At 38.0% G+C, this 14,080-nt stretch overlaps 1 long non-coding RNA gene across 1 annotated transcript in view; it reads right to left on the bottom strand.

Moving 5' to 3' along the window:
• LOC138493303 (uncharacterized) overlaps positions 1-8,141 on the bottom strand; it is a 215,527-nt gene extending 207,386 nt beyond the window's left edge. Inside the window, exon 1 of the long non-coding RNA XR_011276363.1 lies at positions 8,058-8,141. This is a non-coding gene — a long non-coding RNA (uncharacterized lncRNA). The remainder of the gene's footprint in view (positions 1-8,057) is intronic.
• Positions 8,142-14,080: the final 5,939 nt, after the last annotated feature.

The raw sequence follows: 14,080 nt of genomic DNA, 5'->3' as shown, positions 1-14,080 counted from the left end.
ACAAAACAATATCGGTAGCAGCATCGAATAGCTGTGGCTATGAAAGATGTTGGATGAGGGGAAAAATAGATTTTGTGAGTTTCATTGCTTGTTATTGGTTGTTGTTACTTTTCTGTTTGTGTAGCTCTCAGTGATAGATTGTGGTGAAAATGTGTTACCCACTTTAGTAGTTTTATTGGTATATAGTCCTCTTTTTTGGTTTAAAAGGAGCCATTTTCTGCAGTTTTAGCCTTTTGATTGAGGAAGTTTCACTGTGCACATGAGAGGAGTGTGGCTGATGTGTTAATACATATTTAGAGATTTGAATGTTTATTTGTATTGCTGTGTGTGTTAGTTATATTAACCACTGCTATCGGGTGGTCATTATGATTTTTTTTCATCTGCTCTGATTGCGTGGCAAGTATTTAATGTATTTTTTTAAGTCTTACAAATATGGACCTATAAAATTAGATTTGTCAATCTGTGGCATTCATATGCAGTGGTGTATTTGATTGTTTTTCTCGTAATTTTAATGCACTTTCAGGTATGCAGTGCTCTTTAGTCTTTTGAGTGTTTTGTGAGGTAGTTGAATTGACAAGGGTTTGCAAGTTCATTTTGGTCATTTTTTATGTTTTTTATTTTATTGTAGCTATATCGTTCTATTCATCCAGTCGACTTGTGTAGATGTTGTAAAGTTAACTGCTGTGAAAGGCCAACCCATATTCAAAACATAGTGGTACTGCTGGAGATGGGGGCAGCACACATGCATACTGTTCATGAAAAACCTCCTTTGTGACCTTTCTAGCATTTCCGAAGATACTTTAAATAGAGCAATGCAGTGCTGCAGGTGTTTTGTGACTCTGACACACAATCCTATAGCCATGACTATTATAAATGGCGCACCATTGGCATATTTATTATTGCGTCCCAAATCCAATCCATGTGCTGGATTGTTATCCGATGTGTAGCCACGGCTACGGTCATTTTAGAAAAAAAGAATTACATGTATTGAGTGTAGTGTTTGTAAACAGTTATTGCAACATTTTAAATACTTTTATTCATTCATAATACATATAAGTGTACATACTTGAAAAAGATAAATAAAAATACAAACAAAGCTTGTTGAAAATGGGTTTATTTGGGGGATGTGGTTGTGGGTTTTCTTTTTCTTTTAGTTAGAACAAATAATACATCTTATTTAGCTTAATTATCTGGATTTTTACTTTCCATGATTTGTCTTACATTTTCAGTGTCCTTTTTCATTGAATGTACTTCTTTTAAAAATTGGATTCATAGTTTTAATTCTGTTAATGAATCCAGCATTAGTTTTGTGGGTATTTTGAGTGATGTTTATATATGTCAATAAAACTGTAGATTATATTGTATCATTGTCTTATGAGTTTTTCTATATAGTCAATTTATCTTGCTTGGAATTGAGGTGTAGTTTTAAGAGATTGGGCCTCATTACGACCCAGGCGGTAAGTTACCGCCTGGGTCGTACCTTTACCACCATGGCGTAAACTACGCCATGGTGGTTGGCGGACTTACCGCCCCATTCCGAGGTTGGCGGGGCGGTAAGTCCCCATTAACCCATTTACTCTTCCCCATTCCCATTTTTGCCCCATAGGGCATAATGGGAGTGGGGAAGGCGTTAATTATGCCACCGTAAATGACGGTGGCGTAATTAACAACAAGGTCCCTTAGCGCCATGGATTTTAACACCTGCTAAAAGCAGGTGTTAAATCCTCCATGGCGCTAAGGGACCTCGGAATCAGGCGGTAAGGGTCAGCGCTGTTTACTCCGCCGTAAACCCCTTACCGCCTGGGTCGTAATGAGGCCCATTGTGCTATTTTTGGTGTATACTTATTTTTTAATTGGATATTGCAAACGTACAGCCAATTTCTGAAGGAGAGAATTTTCATTGTTCAGAAGAATGTCAGAAATGTGGGTATTCTGAGAATGGGGTTCATGGTGATGTTGAGGAAATAGGTGATGTGTTGTCCACCCATTGGCTTACAACGTTTTTTGGTTCTATGATATTATTTTAAATGGAGTGTTTGAAATGAGAGCTTTATGCTGCAATTGTGAAGAAATATTTTTGACACATAGCGACATTTTTTTTTCTCTTTGGGAAAATAACATTAATTAATCATCTAAAGAAAGAGCACACAGACATTTTCCAAGATTTTTTGTATAGTATAAAGGAGAAGAGTATATATTTTTTGGTTATATATTGGTAAAATAACCCAAAAGGAGCTGTTAAGAGTCACCAAGAGAACTTTTTATATATAACATTTTATGTATATTGGAAAAGGAAAATACTGTTGATGCCTTTTTTTAAAAATAGCTGCATTTCAGACAACAGTCAATGAAACGTTGTGCACTATCAAATGGATTAAGCCATGGGTACCAATAAGCCAATGGGACATTGTGTATTTATCGCAGGTGTAGCCGCATCTGTGACTATTGCCTTAGCTGTGGGTATAGCAATTCCAATTTCAGTGCATTGATCATGTTGTTTCATTGATTTTACATTACGCAATTTTACATGGGTGCCTGATTCTATGCCATGAATACCTTTATGTTGTTTGAATTGTTACACCTTGTCAATATGTCTTTTTGAATCTGTAAAAATGTTACGATTATCTGCGGATGCTGGCGGTTGACTGATCCGCAGCTATGAACGCTCCAATTGAGGTGTTGTGTAAACAGGGTTCTAGCCGTGGTTATGTAATTTGAAAAATTAAGATTTTTATTTTTATTTAATTGTGTTTGTACATGTTCTACAAACAATTCTTTTGAAGGATTGTGTTGGGATTTATTGACTGTTATAGGTTATAATCAAAATGTGTGGCACATTTTACATGTTTGCTTTCTTCAGTCCTCTTTTGTGCTACTGATTTCTGAAACCTATGAAAGTTACCTTTTTGTGAACCTTTGAAATTCTGATTACAAAACTCTGAGTGTGCACATGTTCTGTGTTTGGCTATTGTGAAGATCCATTCATTATTCGAGGCTGCTGAACGTGCATGATTGTATGTTTTTCTATATGTTATATATATAGTCAATTTTTGTATTTCTAAGATAAATATGAGATATGCTTAGGTGTCTGATGTAGTCAAGTTTATAATAATGTTTGGAAAATAAGGTTTTCCATATTTTAGTTCAGTGTTTTTAGGAGAGTGATGACGCGGTATCACATGTTATGCTATGGTTATGTGTAACAGAAATATATTTGCAATTAAAAGTGGTTTCTCACTGACATTGGAAGATGTGATATGAATGGCGGTGCATAAGAAACCTTAGCGTCAACCAAGCAGCATAAGTCTACCTTTGATAAATATTGCAGCTGTGTATGTGCTTTGTAGTTGGATATTAAGGTGTTTTCTATGACCCTATAGTGGTGATTTTCTACTGTGTTAGAATTGCTGAAGTGTTTAAATGTGCCTGCTGAACGCTAACTTGGTTATGATGTTCAAAAATGTTCTTTTGCTTATGTGTAGAGATTTGTCGATTATGCTAGATTACTAGGAAAGTTAATTTGTAATTGGTAAGTTTGTAGGCAACATTTTGCTCACTTGAGAAGTGCTTTGGGAATTGTGCTATGAAGTTATGGCTAGAGTATGCCAGGTATTATTAAAGTTTTTTGGCATTTCAGGAAAAATACACCAGGTAAGTGGTTTCTGAGAAATTATGAAGCAAAGAGAAGAATGTGAATTCATAGTTGCGAAGTGGGTAGGGTTTTATAGTTTGAATTTCAACTTAAATGTGTTTGACTCTTTCTATATAGGTATGGACATGCAAATGACATGATTATGCATATATTTATCTTAATAAATGCCTGTTTTATCATAAATCGTTACGTTATGAAATAAATGGTTACTGTGGCAGGTAAGATTAGTTCACCTTTCATTTAGGCTTATCCTACAAAAAATATACTGTGCCAACCACAGATATATCACAACCCAACAAACTTAATGCCCAAGTAGTGAAACTTTTTTTTTTCTCATTATATTTACGCTATATGAGCTACATAGGGCATGCTGCAGTATGTGCACTCCCATCTAATTTATGGTAGAAATTTTGCAATAATAATCAGCAACCATATTTGTCGGTTTCACAATTCTGTCTTTGATAGCATTTTCTTATCTTCTTCAGGCTCCCCCTCCCCATTCTGTCAAATCCTCTGTTTTTAAACGCAGCTGGTTGAGAGTATCCAGTCTCGATTTGACCTCTGCTCTGCTTGCTAATTCTGGCAATGCTGTGGACTGTTCTCTACTTAAGCTTGAAGCTGCCTTCTTAGCCTCGGCTGACTTGCTAGCCCCTATTAAACTTTGTAAACCCAAAACCCGTACCCAATAACCTTGGTTTACTGCTGATCTTTCAAATTGCACTGTCGCCAGGCAGACAGAAAATGGTGCCTAGATTACTCTCCCTCCGCTAAGAACCTATTTCGCTGCTCTCTCTCGGCCTATCATAAGGCTATGATTACTGCTAAGAAGCACTATTATAGCCAGAAAGTTCAATCAGCTCTTAATAAACCTAAGCCCCTCTTTGATCTTGTCCAATCTCTTTCTTCCCCTGAGAATGGGAAGGCCTCGGTCCCTCCTTCACAAGTCCTGTGCGACTCTCTTTCAGATTTCTTTCTTGAAAAAATCTCTACCATTCATTAAAGGCTGGTTTGCCATTGCTCACAGCCCCTAAATTGGTCACTCACTCCCCCTCTCCAACTGCTTCCTGGTCCTCGTTTCCGCAGTTCTCTAATTCTGACGTATTGTCAGCCATTTCTAGACTAAAGTCTGCATCTCCTAACAATGCTATACCTCTTATTCTTTTAAAGGAGGTATCTGTTGACCTCATTGAGCATATCACCACTGCCGTTAATACTTTCTTCTCCACCGGGCTTATCCCTCCTTCCCTTAAGCACGCCCTGGTTGTCCCTCTTCTTAAGAAGCTATCTCTTGATCCTGATGTTCTGTCCAATTATTGTCCTGTCTCACTTATTCCTTTTCTCATGAAGTTGATGGAGGCTTTGGTATCCCCTCTTCTCTCTAACTTTCTTGAGTCCTCCCATTTCTTCAATCCTTTTCAGTCTGGTTTCTGCCCCGGGAGGGGCACTGAATCTGCCTTGAACTCGGTACTTGATGACCTGGTATGTTTTGTGGACAAGGGTGGTGGCGGAGCAGTCCTACATTTGGATTTGTCGGCTGATTTCCACACCGTCAACCATTCCATCTTGCTCTCTCGTCTTTCCAACACTGGTCTTTCTGGCCGGGTCCTTGATTGGTTCACATCGTTTCTGTCTGATCGCTCTCAGTCTATTTCTCTTCCCCCATTCCAATCTAAGTTGGCTACACTTCTCTGTGGTGTTCCTCAGGGCTCTGCACTCTCTCCTATTCTTTTTAATATTGATATTATATCTCTTCTGTGTCTTATCCACTCACATGGTTTCTGCTACTACTCTTATGGGGACGACACACAGATTCTCATCCACCTCGATCTTACTCAAGCTGCGACCGCTGCACGACTCAGGAGCAGCTTGGAGGATTTGGGGCACTGGATGATGACTAATTGGCTTAAATTAAATGGCAGTAAGACCGAGATCCTGGTTGTGTGTACTTCGTCCCCCCTTCTCTTTTGGACCTCGCAATTCTGGCCATCGAGCCTTGGCCCTCTTCCTCTTCCAGTTCAATCGGTCTGTAATCTCGGTGTCAAAATCTCTGCCTCTTTGTCTCTTGACAATCAGGTGGCTAGTGTATGTAGTGCTGGGCACTTCAAACTCTGCATTCTGCGGAAAGTCTTGCCCTTTATTCCTGCTGAATGCCAGGCTCTGGTAGTGGCAGCCTTGGTTCTCAGCACTCTTGACTACTGCAATTCTCTCTATTTGGCCCAGCCTCGCTACCTGCTCCAAAGGCTTCAACTGCTGCAAAATGCTGCCATTCGCTATATACTCCGTCCTCCCTTTGGATCTCATATTTCTCATCTGCTCAAAAAACTACACTGGCTTCTTGTGGCCAGCCGGATCCTGTTTAAATCATTGTGTCTGGTGCATCGTGCCTTTTATGGTTTGGGTGCTGAGTATCTCCAGGCAAAGTTTGTTCATTACACTCCTTCCCGTCTGCTGCGCTCTCAGTCTGCGTGTCTTCTCATTGCTCCCCGCTATCACCGGTCACGTATGGGAGCCTGTGCCTTTTCGGTGGCGGCTGCTATAGCTTGGAACAAGTTGCCTACTGCTCTCCGTGCAACTGAAGACCACCTTACCTTCCTCCGGTTGCTGAAAACCGTTTTAGGCCGTCTCACTCTTATGGTGTTGTCGGCCGCTCTGGACTTTGACTCCTCTTCAATAGCCAGCGCCAAGATGCCTTTGGGTGTACGTGCGCTTTAACAAGTTTTTAGAACATAACATAATTTGCTTGGAAATGTTGTGCTTTGCAAGGGCAGGGACCTGTTTAGGTTTTATACTATGTAAAATATGTTGTTAACCAAATCACCGACAATGAATAGGGTGCATAGTAAGTTGGATCATTAAACAAGAAGCATACCTGTACCCTTGAAAAATATTGCTGCTGTGCTTTGAATTTGGATAGCAAGCTCTTTACTATGGTTTGTGAACAATTTTGAATGTGACCTTAAATATGACAAGTCTTATGTTGGAGCACAGCTGATACATGCTAACTTGGTTTTGATGTTGGCAAATGTTATTTTATTTTAATTCATGGATTCTGCCATCTTACAGGGAAAGTTAATTTTAATTGGTAAGTTTCCAGTGAACATCTCCTCTCTTTAGAAGTGGTTTGGGAATTGTACTCTGAAGTTATGGTGACAGTATGCCAGATATTACTGAAGAAATGTTCATTAAAATGGAGGCAAGGGCTTTATTGATGTGGTTCTCTATGGTAGCATTCTACGGCTGCCCAGGGAACTTGGCTATTCAAACTCTAGTGAGAGTGGAGATGGCCAGTGGAGGGAGGACACACATGGTGGTGTCTTTTTAAGTAGCAGTAGTCACAATTAGTTTGTAGGTGAAATGCAGGATAGTGTGTTCAGGACAAAGATGCACACTTTGAATGTTCAGTTTTATGTGATCAATGATTGTAAAGGGAAAAGACCATGTTCCCTTCCTTAACATGTCTGATGAAGGAATGCCTTTTGCCCTCTAGGCAGATATAGCTCTTATAGTTTAGCCTTACATTATCGGAGAAAGTGTGTGAAGGATTGTATGTAGTGTAAATAAGATTAGCAAAGTAGAGTTTGAATGGATGGTAACTGAGTTTCTCAGTGTGTGATGCATTTGTTGTTGGAACAGTACATTTTCAAGATGGAAAGACTGCATGAAACCTGAGGTCATTGTATACATAATAGTGACCATGTGCTTACAGCCTTAGAAATCATGAGAAAGGGATGCGCATATGAAATTAAAGATATGTACCGACTAAGGGAATTGCCAGGTCACAGAAGGACATTTGATATGGGAAATGTATTTTTTTCATACGTAACCATAGCATAATATGTACTACTGTTTAAACCATCTTCAGAAAACACTGAAATTAAATATGGAACACCTTACATGCCAAGTAATACCGATAAAGTGTATTAAATTACAAACCTAAACATACTGAATACATTTTATATAAAGAACAATTCAGATTATATATTGAAAATATAAAGAAACACAATGACTGACCATCACCATCCCAATTTTCCTCTTTTACAGATTTTTTGTTTGATGCCCCCTAGAAAGCAGCAAATAATAATTTAGCATTTATATAGCGCTACAAACCCTCAGGTATCTGAGCACTGCTTATTATTACCCACAGTGTGTGGTGCTCATTTATCGACCTCAGAAGGATGAAAGGCTGAGTTTGGCCCTGCCGGGATTCGAACCTGCATCAGCAGGCTCTGCACAGATGTCAAAGCGAGCACTCTACTCGCTGTGCTATCGGACCGGCTCAAATGGCAAAACATTGTGCCATAAGAAAGAATCGTGTCCAAGGAAGTGCAGTTTAACAATATAATATTTTAAAAAGAAAAGGTTCTTAAATCTGCAGATACAAATACCGTAGATAACACAACAATACCTGTTAACGATAACACGTTTCCAAATCTTCAATTTCCAGTAGATGTGCCAATTGAAAAAAAACGATGAGCCGAGAATGTTTTACTGAAAAGAAAAAATGTATCAAATCTGTAATTAGCTAGTAAGAAAAACTAATATTTTTAGAAGAAAATATAGCAAATGTGCTATCAATTTGATAAGTGTGAAACCAAAATCTAGATTTGTGGTAAAGTGTTTTTTGTAAAAGAAAAAAAGTAGAATTAATAATTTAAAAAGCTTTTCATATGAAAGAAAGTTCCCCTAGCTATTGATGAGATTGGATGTAGCTATGAAGAACGAAATGGTGTGATTTCTAAAAAAGAAGAAATCCTCTGGTCTGATAATACAGAAATGGAACGTTTAAGTCAGTCTATAACCAAACCTAAAAAGCATTGTGAGGTATGGACATGCAACTTGTTGTGCAATATTGCTATGTTTTCTTGTAATGTCTTAAAGAGATTTTTGCAAGTTTTGCACACAAAAAAATAATGTTGAAAGACAGATCAAATGCTACAGAGAATTGATTACTGTGATGTTTGTGAAAAAACAGGACTTCTGGGTCACTCTCTAGCTTGCCTTGATAAAAGGAGATGTACAAGTCAGTTTCATAATATACGGCTGCTTGTTGCACATCATACTAATATGAGAACCTGCTGGTTAAACTGCATGAGTGTAAAACACCAAGGGCCTCATTACGAATTTGGCAGTAGCCATGGAGCTATTAGCTCCATGGCTGCCGCCAAACCGGGCTCCTTTACCGGGTTCCCAGTATGGGGAATTACTGGGCCATTCTGAGTACGGAGGGCCCGGTAATTCCTCTCTCTGGGAACCCGGGCCCGGACCTTCCCCATTCCCATCTGAGCTCCCTTACGGCTAAATGGGAATGGTAGAGGGAGCTAACAACGGCCCGATTACGACCGGCCCGTTGTTAGTTCCCTCTTCCCTCGCGGGACCCAGTAACGACACCTGTTTTTTACCAGGCATCCTTACCGGGTCCCGTGAGGGGACCTCATACTTTCGCTGGACAGGTTTAACGGGTCCGCCTCCATTAGCAGAGCCCGTTAACCCGTACCGCGAAAGTTATAATGAGGCCCCAAGTATGTCTCTTACACTTTTAAATCAAAAACTGACTGGAACGGTATAACATGTAGTTTCTACAGTGCAACTGATAAATATTATGCATTTAAAAGAGTATGTACGTAAATGAAACACTTACAGGAAGTGAAAAAGATGATCATTTGCTTTCAAAGGATCTAATTTTCATCAGTATAAAAAAAAGTATGGCAATGTTTGAGTTATCTTCTACTGAAAGACCTGACATTGTTTGCGAATCTTGGTGACACACTTTTTATAAGTCTCAAGTGCAACTAGTGTATATTGAGGAGAAAATTAAACACAGCGCAGCAGATGTTTGAAAATAACTGTATTTGTATGTAGAAGAACAATTTGACACACGTAAGGCATTTATGTTTGTAGATACTGTTTTGGGTTTTATAAACAAAGAAGTATTCCTCCTAGAAGTGTCTTGAACTGCATGGTAGTGCCTGATATCCCTGTTGTGCTTCAAAAATGTAACATGTTTAAGGTGATTGTATTGCAACTTGTTCATCCTTTCCAAGTTATTGTTAGATTGCAAACAAATGTCAAATCAGCCTAAAAAATCAGTAGTGCAAGGTGTGTGGGACAACGTTGTATATATAGCTCTCAATTTGGAAGAATATGTGAACATTCTAGGATTGAAGCGTGACATTGCAGATTCTTTGTTTGTTTTAGTAAATGGTGTTGCCACAAAAGATAACAGCATTTGGCAACAGTGTGTACATATTTCAAAGGTGAAAAACACAGTGTTGTTTCTATTGGAGCACAATGATTTACACAAAGGCAGTCTGACTGAACCAGACTTGTCTATGCTTCATGTTGAGTCAACAAACAAATTAGTGAAGGTCAGTTCCAAAGTCTATCTGTTGCAGAAGGGAATAGTTTTGGATGAACATTACACCATCAACGAAAGGTGTACCAATCAGTGTCTGGAAAAAGACATCAGAAGCTCATTGTTTTCTAATGTTTTTCCTACTTTTACATGATGCAGATTGGATGATCAGAAGGTTCAAATCTCTTCTTCAGAATATCATTGTACATGAATGTACTCTGAATAATTACAGATTCTGCACCACTGTTGAATATATTTTTCACTATTGTATGAAAGTGAATTTTCAAGATTATGTTATGCTGTTGTTCACACACTTCAAACCAGAACTAGATATCAAAATTATATGATATTATATGTCATTTATAACGCACCTGTACACAAGTGTTTCTAGGTATGAACAAATCTTTCTGCATATTAGATGCTGCACAGGTGAATGAAACAATTAAGTTTAAGAGGGTAACTTACCAATATTCTCACTTTAATGGGAGGAACCAAGGAATATTGGTATAAGAGACACTCCTAGGTTAGATGCATGATCAGATTCTTGGGCCCTCCAACTTGGTGTGTGACTTTAAGTTGCACTGAGTATGGCTGGGATGATCTTGAAGAGTGAATTTGTGAAAGTAATCTACAGAAAGAAGACAGAACAGAACACATGTCACCAGGAGAATTGTGTTACATGAACTTTGTAAGTGTATCATGGTTCTTTCATTACAGATAATTAGCCATATTACACTTTATATGTAATAAAGAAAATGGTACATTAGGCACTGTGAAACATTTCTTTTGGAGGAAAGAGTACCCAACATGTGGGGCTCCACATATACATAGGATGTTGTGGATTAAAGATGGTCCTCAGTTTGGATGATGGCTGTGTAATGGCTTCATAGACAAATATGTTACTTGTTCTCCTCCTGCTCAGCATGCAAATGCTGATCTATGGAACAAGGTGGAAAGGTTTCAAAGGCACTCATGTGGAAAGTACTGTGAGAGAAAATACAAAAGTAAAGACTAGTACTACACTCAGTACAGATTTGGCTTTCAAAGGCCTGTGACACCAGTTGGTCGAGTGAATAGTTTGATGTCATCTGTTCAGCAACATGTTATGGGTAAGTCACCAAGAAATACATACAATTTAAAAAGAAATAACGAATGACAATGCATTCATGATTACAATCCTGGCATTGCTCAGCTTTGGAATGCAAATACTGATGTACAGTAAATTGTTGATGATACAACAGCTGTTGTTTGTTTTTTACAGCATACATGACAAAAGCTGAAAAGAGCAATGCAGCTGAGGTAAGGGCAGATATATCAACAGATAAAAGTCGTAGTCAAAAACTTCTAAGCTTTGGTCTGAATATGCTCTCACATTGAGAGTGTGGTAGCTACGAAGATGCGATTTGGCTAACTAGTTTGCCTCTGTAAGGACGTATCAATAATGTACTTTGGTTAAGTCTTGGTCCAGCTAGTACTAGAAATTGGGTACTGAAGCCTTTGAGTGAAATTCAATAGTTAGCTGAAATCGTATGTGACAGTATAGCGATTCTGAAAAATAAAGTGATTTATACATATTATGCAAATCAATCTGTCGCATTGGAGGATCTTTGTTTATATGACGTAGCAAAACAATGCTTATATTGAACTAATGATGCAAACAGTGAGAGGGGCCAGTTTGAAATACATGTATCTACTGGTTGTCTAGTGAGAAATGAGAAGACAAGTCTCATCAACCACATGAAACTGTCTTTTCGCAAAGAAAGCTTTATTACATATCCAAAATGTGAGCAGTTCTTGTAGCTACTGGAGGAAGAACTACGTCAAGAATAACTTTTGGAAGCTGAATTGGCAAAAGAGACCCCTGAGGGAAGTCAAGATTCTGCAACAGGAAGTCATCATGTGCTTGATGAGCCATTTATTCAAACTGATGTTGAGTTTGCCATGAAAGAAGTAGCAAGGCAATGCAAGAAGCTAAATTTGTAGACGCGAATTGTGATGAAATAGTTAGTAAACTTAACATAGAGCTAAAATAATTTTATAATAAAATTAAAGATAGGTTCATACGTGGTTTACAGCATGACAAGCATGAATTTTCTTGTGTGCAATATAAAACTGTATTGTTGTATGTTAGTGGACAAGCTGGAACGGGTAAATCTGTTTTAATTCATGCAATACGAGCTATTATCCAAAATGTAACGGATTGCTCTGTGTCATGTATTGTAACTGATCCAAAAGGTTTAGCAGCATTTAATGTAGGAGGTATTACTTTACATCGACGGTTGATGCTACTAGTGGAGCATGACAACAAACTAGAGTATCAACAACCTTTATCAAGTGCAGAACAAGAAGTAGGAAATTATCTTATACAAAGAAATACCTTGATTGTAGATGAAGTAAGTATGCTGATAGATTTCATTCACTTGCTAGAGATTTTGTAGAGTGACAACAACGCTTTGTTTGGAGTTAAACATATACTTGTTTCTGACGACTTGTTACAATTAACTCCTGTCTAAGGATAGTCAAAAAAGTATAGGAATTATTGGTCATTTTAACCTTTGGAATTGTTTTGAATTCCAGGAAGTTGCCATTAATATGTGGCGATCTGCAGACTTAGAGTATGTAGAAATGCTTAATGAGATTTGTATAGATGTTCTTGAGGAGAATGTGAAAGCAGTCTTAAAGGGAAGACTGTTTTCTGACATGTTTTATGCAGATTGCAGTTTGTCTGATGTCATGTTGACTCCTGAGGAAATAAATATTTCTTGTGTTGCTTTGATGTGCACACCTGCAGAGTGTAACAAGTTTAACTCTATAATACCACTGTAATAGAAGCAAAATATTATGGAGATAACATTGTGTGATGTTTTAGATGGTCATGCTATGCTATTAGAGTTGGATAAGAGAGCAAAAGGTCAATTAGGTTAATTTCTAAAACAGCAGGTCTAGAAGCAGTTTAAAACTGTTCATCAATGCACAGGTGTTGTTAAAGAGGAACATGAATGTAGGAATTGGTTTAGTCAATGGAGCAATTGCATGTCACACTTTCTCTCACAGTACACATGAACATGTTGAAGTAAAGTTTGATCACGTACAAGAAACTCATTTGATTTCTCAGACCTCGGCATTGTTCATGCTTTTTAAGGATACCTTGGTGAAAACAGTGCAGTTTCCATTGTGCTCTGCATATGCAATAACTATTCATAATTCACAAGGGTTGATTTTAGAAGCAGCACTTATTGAAATTGTTCATACAGTGCTTAAAGAAGGAGTGTCATATTTAGCTTTGTCACGTGTGAAACATATAGAAGGTTTATTTTTAATAAACTTTGATGAAACAAAAGTGACATCTGACATCTCTTGCATTGAAGAATATAATAGGGTGTGAGTAATTTATTCTCCTCACCTGAACTTTATACAATTACCTGCTAAGCACTTAGCCAGGAAACATAAGGAGTCAGTGAAAGTATCTGCAGATAAAAATGTTGCTTTTAAGACTAAGAAACAATGAAATCTACCGGCATTGGTGAGTTGTTCAACTATAACATACTGTCGGTGCAGATTTAATAATGAAACAGGAGTTGAAAGCAGTTGTAATACAGCTTTGTGTATGTTGTTTCAAATGACTCATTTGATACAACATGTAGCTTCCACAGCTGTGAAACAGCTACTGTGTCAATCCAATATGTAGTAGCTGTTACACGTGGAAATCAGAAGTGTTCTCAAAATACACACGAAGATATTCAATACTGTTTAATGACTGTCTTCGATTTATTAGTGCAGGAAAGTATTACTACAGATAAGTATGTAGGAATTAGTTACGAGTGGAATCAAATGGCTCCACAATGTAAGAAAGATGACACTACTCAGGATCTCTCTGAACGATTTGTATATGTTCCTATCCCAGAACAGAAAAGTGTAAATGTGTCTGATCGTCTAACTAAAGCATTCCATGACATCCAATGCAGTGACTGTGGTTGTCATTTACAATCAACACTGCAAAATCTAGTTTTTAATTGGTATGTATTGATTATGTTTCAAAGATACAGTGTAGATGGTAGGACAATTAACAGGTTAGT

Source organism: Ambystoma mexicanum, chromosome 10, assembly GCF_040938575.1.
Source record: "Ambystoma mexicanum isolate Mex_15411 chromosome 10, UKY_AmexF1_1, whole genome shotgun sequence".
Lineage (NCBI taxonomy): Eukaryota > Metazoa > Chordata > Amphibia > Caudata > Ambystomatidae > Ambystoma > Ambystoma mexicanum.
This window is presented reverse-complemented; position numbering and strand designations above follow the sequence as displayed.